At 40.3% G+C, this 13,249-nt stretch overlaps 1 protein-coding gene across 1 annotated transcript in view; it reads right to left on the minus strand.

The window, feature by feature from the left end:
- The window catches only part of ASMTL (acetylserotonin O-methyltransferase like), a 1,454,724-nt gene that overhangs the window by 1,165,700 nt on the left and 275,775 nt on the right, over positions 1–13,249 (minus strand). The window contains exon 2 of the mRNA XM_044072474.1: positions 1,834–1,885. The gene's annotated coding sequence lies outside the window, so the exon portion shown is untranslated. The remainder of the gene's footprint in view (positions 1–1,833; positions 1,886–13,249) is intronic.

Genomic DNA, 13,249 nt, shown 5'->3' on the forward strand with positions numbered 1-13,249 from the left:
GCCATGTCCATATATATTATCACAAAATATATCTATGTTGTTCATTCAACTTGACAGTGACCTTGGATTTCCCTTTTCTGTAACTTTTTATGAATCTATGAGAGATAATATTATGTAATTGTCCTAAGCAGCTTATGACTGCATAATGTCTTTAACATTGTTTACTCTTCTTATTTTGTGTCTAATGTGGTATCTTTTACTTTGTATCCAGTGTATTAGATCTTTGTTGATGTTGGTAGAGCTTTTCTTCCCCAGGTAGCCAGTGAAATTGGTTATGCTCATTCAGAATTGCCCAGTCATCTAATAAAGAAATAAAATAGCATTTGCTACTTGGTAGAAATAAATGTATTAACTTATTCAGTAGCTTTCCTGTCACATGAATTAAATGTCAGTGCTGCACTGTCAGTACTGGCTACAGGATAACTTGACTGTTTAAGTAACCAGTTCATATTGTTTATTGCCTGACTTTTCTGTATGAAGTTGATGTCTCATTAAACTTTGTATCTTTGCATCTGTGCTAAAGCAGCAAGTCGTCAAAAACTTTTTTTTTTTGTATGATACTTATACACTACTGGCAAAAAGGGAGACTAATCTTTCTCAGTGATGATATGTTCCTTGTATTTCCAGCACAATAAAACATATACACCCATAGGTATGTATGTGTATGTATATATCTAATGTATATCTTTAATTTGTTCATATCTATATCTATATAGAGAGAGAAGTTGTAGATATATAATCTGCACATTAATTTTCCACAACGACTCCATACTTGTATTCTTTTTTTTTTTTAACAAATATACCTAGATTAAATATCTCCTAGATCAAAACACTAAGTTTCTGAAACACTGTTTGGAGAAATCACAGACATTAGTAAGTACCAGCAAAACAGAAAATAATATTATATTCTTCTGTGGAAAGACAGACCTGCTTGACACTATTAGTCATGCCTGAAAAGGGTCTTTAGACCAGCCCACTTATCAAACAGTAAATAAATAATGCAAGTTGCTTTTCTAAGTAATGCCTTTAATTGTATCTGTATGAGCATTGTTAGCTAAATATGATGCGCATGTAGAACTTTTCTCCTTTGGTCTTCTGTAAAAATGGTCTGTGCCAGGAGGAACAGCCTGCTAAATGTTAAATAGGCAAAACAAAGAATAGATTTTTATCAGCAACTACAATGTTGTTTGGAGTAGGCACTTTCACACAGAGCAGAGTATAAAGCAGTGAGTAATAGAATGTAATTATGTTGCTATTAATGAATTTTATATTTTAGTATTATGCAGTAGGATTTGTCAGTTGGAGAAGCACATTTCCATTGTAGACACCAGCTGGTATAGGGAGACTTGACTGTGTGGAAAATCTAGCATGTGCTGTATTTTCTGGAGGGGTTGTATTTTGCTTTAATTAGTTTTATTAATTATTGCAAGGCTCAATAATATCCTAGACCATGTAGCTATCATGAAATATATAAGCATCCAAAGTAATATGAAACTCTGCGTCAAAAATCTCATAAACAGCTCATTCAAAGAAGTCTGATGGTAGTCACATCAACTCAATACAATCAATCATATGTAGCTAACAATAATAGGATATTACTAACAAATTCACTTTTTTAGCTTAAGCTGATGTATGGAACCAATAACTTAGTAGACCTAGACTCAATTAGCTCTCACAAAGTAGAAGCAGTCTACAATATGTCAACCAAATGTTGGGCACATCTTAGGCCATGTGCACATCATTGTTTTTTACCAAAACAGGTTGCATGGAATTAATAAGTACATTAACATTCTGCTATCTTTTCTTTGTACATGCATTTATTTATTTACTTACTATATGATAACTGGATAGGTGGGCTGGACCAAAGATCCTTTTCAACTGTGACCTGAAAGTACAGAAACAAAAGTAAAACTTATGAATATTCAAGAAGCATACCATGCTTAAGAACAAATGGAAAATACATTTTTTAAGTGTTTTGGAACAGACATATGCTTGTTACTTATCCTTATGCCTGTTACAGTGTTATCACAGAAACATTGCAGAGATACAGTTAACAGTACAATCAAATTTATTTACAATATTTGTAGTATATACATAATGTCCATTTTGAATTTCAGCATTTCAGAAACGAGCAGAACAACATTTAGGATAACAAGCAGGGAAAGACTGTCATGCTGGAGGTAGCCTGCTATTAGCATTCAACACTTCATGATAATTGTCATGTTGGAGGTGGTGTGCTGTTTGATAGGAAATGGTGTCTAGCACTTTCAGCTTTCTAACCTGGTATATACCAAATCTACTATTAAGGTCCAAAGATGCAAATCTGCTCACTTGCAACAAGGCAATATGCTCTATTGGTAACTCTCTATTCTCCCATTCATTCCTAGCTATACATGGACAAAGTATTCACAATACACATAAGACAAAATCTTCCAGTCACAGTTGCAAAGAACAGCTGAATAAACAGGTGATGTTCCATTAGGATTGAAGAGCCTTAACAATCCAAACTAATATCATCCATCTGTATCTTTTCAACCAAAACCTTTTATTTCATACTGACCATCTGTAAAATTATGTACTAACTCAGATAAGCACAGACTTCTCATAGTCATTCACTAGCTCCTAAGCTAGTACTAAATGAAGCACAGTTTTTCATTCCATTATTTCAGTAATATTTCTGAATGCTCCATGACTCTGAACAAAACATATCTTGCTACTATAATCTAAATTGTTAATGTTTTGCTTACTTGACCACTGCCTTAATCATATCTTGGACAAGTATAACTGTCTGCTTACCTTTGTAAAGACTCAACATGCACAGTGTTTAAGAGACTATAATTAGCTCCACCAAGCCACTGCTACTCTTACCCAACCACATATCCTATGATGTTAAGTTGTCTATCTCGCCTTCATTCTTGCTGGATGGGTTCGGAGCCGACCTCGGCTCTGACTCGGCCACTCTAAAAGCTCGAGAGTTGGTTCCACCGGCTCGAGGCTCCCCTTATATCCCACAATGCTAGGCGAGAGTTACCTCAGATCTCGTTTGCCGCTACAGCTTCGAGGTTGGTTGTTTCTACCGGTTCCTGGTGAGTGTTAATTTTTCTTGTAAAAGTTACTCTTTAAAACCCCTTTTAAGTTAATATTCTTTCTTAGTTAGCCACAGTTTCTGTGGCTCCCTCGGCTCCGGCCGGAGCCGAGGTTATTGAGGTTCCCGTGTCGGCTCCGACCAGACCTTCGGAGCCGACAACTAGGAAGAGGTCTAGGTCACCATCTCTTGGCTCCGTTCATTTGGCTCCAGGATCTCCCCTGCTGTCTGAACGGAGCCAAAGGTCTCATTCCTCTAGGTCATCGAGGCTGTCCGATCATGACCTTCAGAGGGTAGTGAGTCGACTACTTAAGTCCGAGGCACTAGCCCAGATGCTTCAGAGCCCGACTCATCAGTCGATGCCTGCCCCGGTCCATCAACTTTTTCCTCCTTCGACTCTCTTGAGTTCGGAGCCGGGTCGCGTCGAAACCGAGACTGTGATTACTTCGGAGCCGAGACAATTGTCTTCGGCTCCGTCGTCGGCTCCGTTTTCTTCTTTGGAAGAATCTCGGCGCCGGACTTCCCTCGTCGGCTCCGAGGGGGTGAGTGGCATCGGACCCTTGTCCGACCCCTCTCCCTCTCGGGGCTTCGGCGCTGGTGAGTTCGGCTCGACATCGGCCTCGAGCCATCACTGTCGGTGCCGAGGGGGGTTCTTAGCTCCTCGGAGCGGGGACCTCTGGCACTGCCTGACAGGGGTGCATTCGAGGTCATGCGGAGTGTGTTAGAGCCTGGCTCTACTCCACAGTCGGCTCTGTCCGCCTCCCTCTATGCTGCCTCAGGGTAAGTCGACTCACTCCCTCATCCCGGACCGCAGAGAGCCAGCTCCTCAGGAGCCCCTGTGGGATTTCATCCTCTTCGAGGCCTCTCCTGATTTGGCAGAAGAGCCCCTCGGAAGAGGAAGTGCAAGAGGAAACACATTGACTCACCTGAGTCTATCACGTCAGACACAGATTTGGATGATTCTGAGGGTTCCCCGTTCCCCTTCTGAAGATGTCTCATTTGCAGACATTCTGGAGATCCTGAAACAGAGGGGAAATTGGCCAGCCCTCAACCCTTCGGAGGACGAATCTGTGTATCTTGAGGCGTTGGCTCTCGTCCTTCCACCTCCTGGGTGTCCCTCCTTGACCCCCTCATGCAGGTGGTTGCTAAGAAGGCATGGACGGCTCCTGATTCAGTGGACCCCACTCCCAGAAGACCCTCTAAGTTCATCACAGCTCCATCAGACAAGCAATTTTTATCAAAAGGAGTTTCTGTGGATGCTATGGTGGTAGCTGCTGCCACAAAGAAGGAACTGGCTGATCCTTCAGTGCCTGTCCATCCACCTAACAAGGAATCTAGGTCCATGGATAGGTCGGAGAAGTGGATGTTCTCCTCAGCGACATTTACCATGCGTTCGCTGAACTACCTGTGCCATTTCACTCGTCTTCAAAGGGACTTGATCAAGGAAGCGAGTGAAATGTTAAAGGATCCTACAGCTGCGGGTTTCCAAGAAAAGATGAACACGCAGCTGGCTACCCTTAATTCCATATCCAACTCCTCCATGCGCCTCCTCTTACGCGGCCGATGGAGCGAGCAGAGCCGCAGGGACAGGTGTAGCCTTACGTAGGCACGCCTGGATGCGGCTATGCAATTTTGCGGACCCTTTCAAGGCGTCTTTCACGAACTCCCTTTTGATGGATCATCTCTCTTTGGTCCTCAAGTGAAAGAAACCCTGACTAGGTGCAAGACTGATGGCAAGACCCTTTCTGCTGTCGGAGTCCGTTTTTCGACTCCTTCTAGGCCTTACCCCAAAGGCCAGAAGGGTGGGAAGATGTGGTTCCGTAAACAATCTCAAGGGACTTCGCCTGACGACAGAGTCGTTTCCTACCAAAGGCAGAGGTGGGAATAACAATGGTAGACGCCGCCCTAGGGGCAGGGGGTCCGGAGAACCAGGGCAATCGGGAAGCCTTTCCTGACAAGCCCATTCAGCACCACTGAGGTGTTGAATGACAGCCCATCTACGGAGGCAGTCCGGGAAGATTGTCACTGTACCCAGAAGCCTGGCTATCCCTGACTCAAGACAAATGGGTACAGTCCATCATTTCGAAGGCTATTCTATCCCCTTTCTTCGTGTTCCAAATCAGTCAAAAATCCCTTCCAGATGTTCCACCCGCTCAAAGGGATATAGCAGCTTTGGAAATTTCAAAACTGCTTGCAAAAAGAGCAATTCAGCCAGTGCCAGCAGACCAACAAGGATCCGGAATCTACTCAAGGTTCTTTTTAGTTCCAAAGAAAACAGGGGACTGGAGACCGATTTTGGATCTCAGTGTCTTGAACAAATCAGTCAAGAAAACAAGATTTCGGATGGTCACGCTGCAATCCATTCTTCCCCTTTTGGGCAAAGGAAACTGGATGTGCTCTATAGACCTTCGGGATGCGTACTATCACATAAAAATGAACAGACGCTCCAGAAGATTCCTCCGCTTCAGGCTGGAAACCAGTCATTTTCAGTTCAGGGCCCTGCCCTTTGGTCTCACCACTGCTCCCCGGGTGTTTACCAAATGCATGGCAGTGGTAGCTTCTCACCTGAGACGACAAGGATTCCAGGTGTTTCCATATTTGGACGACTGGCTTCTCACAGCTCCCACCAAGCATCTCCTTCTGATGGCCAGAGATTATACTTTTCGCGTTTGTCAAAAACTGGGTATTTCAATAAATTGCGAAAAGTCTGTTTTGTCGCCTTGTCGTACTATTACCTACATAGGCACAAATCTAGATACTATAAACATGTCTGCAAGGCTAACTCACCAAAGGATATCAGACATTCACAAATTGGTGTCACTTCTTCTCAACAACAACAGAGTCAAAGCCAGGTTAGTTCTAAAGGTGTTGGGAATCATGGCAGCGACCATACCTCTCCTTCCATTGGCCAGATACCACATGCGGATCCTTCAGTGGATGCTTTTTACTCAATGGTCATACCAGGAACTTCCAATGTCTCACACCATTATGATCACGCAAGCGTGCAAAAAGCATCTCATGTGGTGGATGTCTTCCCCCCAGCTCCTGTCGGGAAGACCATTTGTTCCACCTCCTCCGGTTGCTACTCTGACAACGGATGCCTCCCTGATCGGGTGGGGGGGGCATTATCAGGGCAGGACAGTCCAGGGCACATGGCAACCAAACGAATGCCACTTGCACATAAATGTTCTGGAGATGAGAGCAGTGCTTTTAGCGTTGCAAGCCCTTCAAGACTCTCTTCCCTTGGGAACGATTGCAATCCAGACAGACAATATGTCTGTAGTGTGGTACATCAACAAACAAGGCGGAACCAGATCATACCCCCTGTGTCGAGAAGCACTCAGACTGTGGCAATGGGCGATTTCTTCTCAGCGTTTTCTGATAGCAACGCACATCCCGGACGTCCAATCACATTGCGGACAAGTTGAGCAGAGCTATACTCATGCCTCACGAGTGGTCTCTGAAAGACTCTGTAGTGAGAGAAATTTTTCTCAAGTGGGGTCAGCCTTGCTGCGATCTTTTTGCTACTCCCCAAAACAGCAAGTGCAGAGAATATTTCACTCTATTTCCTTTACCAGGCCAACCCAGCAGGGACGCTCTAGTCCAAGTTTGGCCCCGGGGACTTCTGTATGCATTTCCTCCTTTCCCACTGATCTCTCAAGTAATACAGAAAGCTATCGCTCAGAAGGCCTCATTGATCCTCATTGCTCCTTACTGGCCTCGACAAGTGTGGTTCCCCTTTCTACATCGATTTCTTTTGGAGCGACCGTGGAATCTGGACCTAGTTCCAGATCTTTTGATCCACCAGTCGGGTCAGTTTCATCGCTCCCTCCCTCTCTGAACCTCACTGCTTGGTTCCTCCAGTTCCAACCGTAGCCAGGCTTCCTCAATTATCTCACTCTGTTAGAGATATATTGATAGCTTCCCATAAATCTTCCACTCGAAAGATTTATTTGAGTAAGTGGAAACGCTTCTCATATTGGGCACAAGGAAAGGACATCGATCCTTTCACCGCTTCCATCCAACTAGTCCTTGATTTTCTAGCTGAACTCTTCCATGCAGGTTCATCTCCATCTACTCTTAAGGTTCAATTGGCAGCTATTTCTAACTTCCATGTGGGTATTTCTGAATCTGCCCTAATGTCCCACAAACTTTGCAAAGCCTTTTTGAAAGGAGTTTTTCTTCTCAGACCTCCTATAAGAAATCCTCCTTCTCCTTGGGACCTAAATTTAGTTCTTGCTTCTTTGATTCTTTCCCCTTCGAACCTGCAGCTTCATGTTCCTTGAAATTATTATCATGGAAAACTCTCTTTCTGGTGGCTATCACATCAGCTAGAAGAGTTTCAGAACTTCAAGCACTCAGTTGTCGTTCTCCTTATCTTTTGTTCCATAAGGACAGAGTATCCTTACGAACTAACCCGTCCTTTTTGCCTAAGGTGGTTTCAACATCAAATCTAAACCAAAGCATTGACCTCCTGTCTTTTCCCAGAGTATTCCAATAGGTCTGAACAAAAATTACACTGCCTGGATGTTCATCGTCAATTAAGGTACTACTTGGATAGGACAAAACAATTCAGAAAATCTGATCAGCTGTTTGTCTCCTATGCGGAAAGCAGAAAGGGACTTTCAATTTCAAAGGTATCATTATCCAGATGGCTAACATCTTTGATTTCCCTGGTATATGAAATTAGACAACAAAAATTGCCTAATAAACCTAAAGCCCATTCCACCAGAGCTTTGGCTACTTCTTTAGCCTTCCAAGACAGACTGCCTATTGACACCATTTGTGCAGCGGCTACTTGGGCTACTCCTCACACTTTTATTTCTCATTACAAGTTGGATTTAGCTTCTAGGCATAGAGCTAACTTTGGTTCCACTGTTCTCAGGAGTCTGTTCCGTTAGGCCACCGGGACAAGGTGCTAGGGGCGGTCCCATCCAGCAAGAATGAAGGCGAGATAGACAACTTAACATATAGAAGTTATGTTCTTACCATAACGTTCCATGTTAGTTGTCTTCTTCTCGCCTTCTTCTTGCGTCCCACCCTCCTTCCCCCTGGCCTGGACAGACCTAGAGGAGTTGTGATCGTGACCTCTCTTTCTACCACCTCTTTCTTAGTCATATGCTATTATGCATATTTCTTGGTTCAGGATGTAGGTCACCCTTCTTTCTTCCTGTTGTTAGAGGTGGATTCTGTTTTACAGTTATACTGTTACTGTTATAAGCTGGGGTTAGCTTACAAACGAGATCTGAGGTAACTCTCGCCTAGCATTGTGGGATATAAGGGGAGCCTCGAGCCGGTGGAACCAACTCTCGAGCTTTTAGAGTGGCCGAGTCGGAGCCGAGGTCGGCTCCGAACCCATCCAGCAAGAAGAAGGCGAGAAGAAGACAACTAACATGGAACGTTATGGTAAGAACATAACTTCTATTTCACTTCAAAACATTTATTTGCTTTCTCAGCTAGTTCCAGTGATGCTATGTAACAATCACTGCCATATATTTCTCATGTGAGAATATTTCTTTTTTAATACTTTATTGAATTATCACTTAAGAATATGGCAAATATACATTTATATAAAAAAACATGTTAACATGTTCCTAGTGTGATGTCCCTCCTCTGGGCCAGTAATCAAGGAGCCTCAATCCTCACTACTGATACTGGTGGGGAACATTCACTTAGAACAAAAATGGATACACACAGTATTTTCAGATGTAGCTCTCTGCATCAAACACAATTTCCCTTAAGAGCACACATCAGCACAATCCAATCCTGTGGCTGGGTTTTCCTCTCCAGGCCCCAAATAAGACTCTATCTTTCTTTCTGCAGAAACTAGTGCTCTGTGTCCCTGTTCCAAGTAGCTGACATATACACTCTTTGAGATATGATTTTCACGCACATACACACACACCTGGGAAAGGCTGGCACAGATTTATCAGCTCTGCCACCTCCACCCACACTATAAGTTAGATTTACTGCCAACAGTCAGCTACCTTAAGGCTCTTAGCAGGGTACCTGGTTGCTCTTAGTAAAATTAATACTTATACACATGGTAGTATTAGCCAAGCAGCAATACTTTCAGTAGCATGGTGCCTACAGTGTCACCAAATAAATGCAATTACTCTCCAAGGTTAAACTATTTTCTAAAAGTCTAGCCACAATGAAAGGTATAGATATGTTTAATAATGACTAATGAAGCATAAATACATGAAAATACTGAATATCTATTTACAATGTACAGCAGAGTTTCAATTCACAGGAAATATAAAAAAATAACACAAACGGAAAGACTCAGACAGATACAGGAAACAATATTTTACTAGTCTCACTATTTTCCTCACTGACTGAAGAATTACTGTTCCCTACTTACCTGCTAAAGCAAGGCAAGATGAAGTGTATGAGTGTCCTTGTTGTAAGTTCCATTAACAGTGCTAAGTGTCACTATCACATCTGTCACTAATATCTAAAATAATTTCAATACTGGCTATAGAGTGACATCACAGTTGGTCAGCTGATTCTGTGGTTCCCACACTACCCCATTCACTAGAAGGTGAACTGGGATCTAGCACAGATGTGTCACAGTACACACGTAGGCTTAATATAGCATCTGGAAACTGTAAAGCAATTTCAGTACTTTCATCCTTCCTGGAGAAATTAACCATCCATTCTCTGACACCTCAGGGTAGCAATTAGTTCACCACTAAGGATAACAAGAGCCCTTTTTTCCCCCAGACATTGTGTCTCTAGCTGCATTCAGGCCTGTGTGCTAAAATCTTTGTGGCCTAAACCAAGTCATACAAAATCAAAGGGCAACAGAACAAACCAAAAACAGCAAACTGGAGCAAGGACTGTAGTGGGTCATCAAGTCTGAAATCCCTTGAAAATGTACAAAGATGTTGTAAATGAAGCAACTCCAGATATAAAATTACCTTTTATTAAGGAAACATTCAAATAAAATATAGTAAGCGCTTTCATCTCATATTTAATGAAACTTTACCAGACAAACCAAACTGACATGAATAAAGTTTAAATGTGTAACAGAAGGCACACCTCTCTCCGGTCAATAATATAATACAAAAAATAATGCAATAATGCATCCAGTGCAGTACGTGTGCATGCTTCTACATAAGTAAGATGGAGAGGAAGTTAAAAAATGTATTTATGAGCATTTGAGAGCTGTAAAATTAAAAGATGAAGCCAATGCTTTAGTAAGGCACTGTATGGAGTATACAGAACATACTTTTAAGTGTTTTGTACTGGATGTAGTGAAGATGGGAGAAAGGGGTGGACCATGGACTATCATTTTGGAGATAATGGAATTAGCCTGGCAGTTATATCTAAGGGCTAATTACTAGCCAAGTTTGAATGATCACCTTTCTATAACTAGTATTTTAAGACTAAAAGCACAAGAAAGGTAGTTTTAACATTTTAAATATTTAACTGTATTTATACATCTGAAATGTCTATTATTGTTTACCTATTATATTGTTATTTATATGATTTACAGTGTTTTAAAAGTTTTTGATGTGACATTTATGTATCACTTATTTCATCTCTCATGTTCGGTGCTGTTTATATAGTATAGTGTTGGTGAGTATAGATGCCTTTCAAGTAGCTGACCTGGGTTTGATTCCTGGCTACTGCATTACTTTTAACACATTTTTAAAACTCCAAGAACATTGAACCCATGAATTCTGCATTTTTGTATTGCACTATTGATTGATTGCAACAAGTGAGAGATATGTCTTCTGTTACACATTTAAACTTTATTCATGTCGATTTGGTTTGTCTGATGAAGTTTCATTAGGTATGAGATGAAAGCGCTTACCATATTTTATTTGAATCTTTCCTTAATAAAAGGTCATTTTATATATGGATTTGCTTTATTTAAATTTTTTTTGTAGAGTTTTCATGGTATTTTAAACTTGCTGACCCACAACAGTCCTTGTTCCAGTTTGCTAAATCAAGTCATTAAATGTCTGGCTATTTTTCTTAAGGTAAGCTGACCTGAGCTTAACCTCTTCCCTTCCACCATCATCTGTTAACATATATGCAATTCTTAAGGATCTGCATCCAAAATCCCACTCTTTCCTTATTTCTTGAATTACCCTTCTGCTTCATCATTATCCATTTCCACTTTGAATTGCATCTTCCTGCTTGTGTTATGTATAAGAGCCTTAACTGTGTAGCTTTAAAATATCTCTTCAAATCTGGTAATCCTGAACCTCCTTGTTCTTTTAGAAGGACCAACTTAACCCACTTTACCATTACCATCTTCCCCTATCAGAACAACTCTTTCAACACTTTATTAATTGTTATCCACATCTTGTCATCTGGTTGATAAAAATAGACCTTACCTAGATATTAAACTAAAGGGACTCTCACTGTTTATATATTGATATCCCTATCTGTAAACAAGAGCTTCTAGTTTCTCACTTTTTGTATTATCTTTTCAGTCTCTTCCAACAGATTGGAACCCTTCCACTTTACTTCATTACCTTGCATTTTTTTATCTTAGTTGTTATTGGCACATGATCTGATTTAATTATTTGATGTGTGTCGAAGCTTTCAATTAAAAGCACATATTCCAGTGAAATATAACTTCTGCCTAGTTTAACCTAGTTATTGTACATTGGAGAATAACATGTAAATTCTGAGTTCCTGGTACTGAATTCATGTCTTCCATACCAAATATTTTCATAAATTTCTGCAGAAATCTAAATTCTTTTGTTATATTTTCCATTCTAGGCTCCCCAGATACATTCTGACTGTTGCAAATCAAATTCCAGTCCCCACCTATAAGTCATACTCCCAACTGAAAGTTGATTATTTCTCCCAAAGTTTTCTTAAGCTCCATAATAGCAGGTTTTGGTGGACTATAAATACAGGACAGTGTAATCCTTCTCCATTGCCAATAGCCCTTACTATCACGGATCTACCATTATTATTTGTTTCTCTTCTATTACTATTGAAGCTCCTGTAACAATTGGTAAAATACTCCCCTTTTCATTTGTCCCTGATACTCTGCTGAATAACCCTCCAGAAATCCTTCCTTTATCATATTCAAATGCTCACTTCATTCCAAATGCATCTCTTGTATCATTGCTATTTGCACTCTATATTTTAATATAATTCAATACTTTTTCCTTTTTGTCTATACCTGTGAGACCATTCTTGTACAAAATAATATGGATAGTGTAGCCTTAAGTTATTAAGTTATTATTTCCTTATTATATATGACAGCTTTTTAAATGTTTTTTTCCAGCTTTTATATTGCATACAGTTACTAATGTTTGGTAGGCTAATCTTTTATACTGCTCTTTCTTGTAGTTTCCATTTGAACCTATGTCACAATTTACAACACTTTTTGTTTTAATGAAAGCCCTCACAAAAAAACTCCATAATGTATTAACTCAAAACAAACACACAACTGTGTACACCTTCAAATATTGAAATTTAATTCTCCTGATAGGAACAATTATCCAAAATCGACAGCTGCATACACAGCCATTGCCTAACCTAAATCTAAGGTTATCCATGCTAAGACACATGTTATAGCCTGTGCTCCTAATTACACTAATTACTGTCTGCTCTTGTCTTATCTTTATTCCTCTCCCAGATGTAAAAAACAACTTGTATGATTTCTGAAAACATTAATGTTTAGCCTTAAAAAGCGATGTGACTTTTATTGCCTGCCCCTGTAGTTAGCTTGGCAACATGGAAACACAAGAACAAAAGGTACAGTTGCCATCAGCTGTAGACATCTCAACTCACACTGAAAATGTATTTGCTAAAGGAAACTTTTCTTTGCATTCAGTGTTCTCTCATTTATGTATTTGCACAAAAACATTTTTAATAGATTAAAGGATTTTAATATAGACATTCACCTAATCAAAAGGAGGAGAAAACATTTATTATAATCTGTGCACTTTTACACCCCATTCAACAACTCAATATTACAGCATATTAACCTAAGCATGCTTTTATCCAACATTTCTTCTCTTCTCTGTTTACATTGTAATACCTACATTTCTTAAAACAAAAAATAAGAAAGAAGGCATTTGTTTACTTTTATTTTCTTTATCACATATGACAGTAACTGAAAATGCTTTACTATATAACATGCAATTTATATCATTACATTTTTTATACAAATATTGTTAATAACAA

The sequence above is a fragment of the Protopterus annectens genome, chromosome 5.part0 (genome assembly GCF_019279795.1).
Source record: "Protopterus annectens isolate FY-2018-M chromosome 5.part0, PAN1.0, whole genome shotgun sequence".
NCBI lineage: Eukaryota > Metazoa > Chordata > Ceratodontiformes > Protopteridae > Protopterus > Protopterus annectens.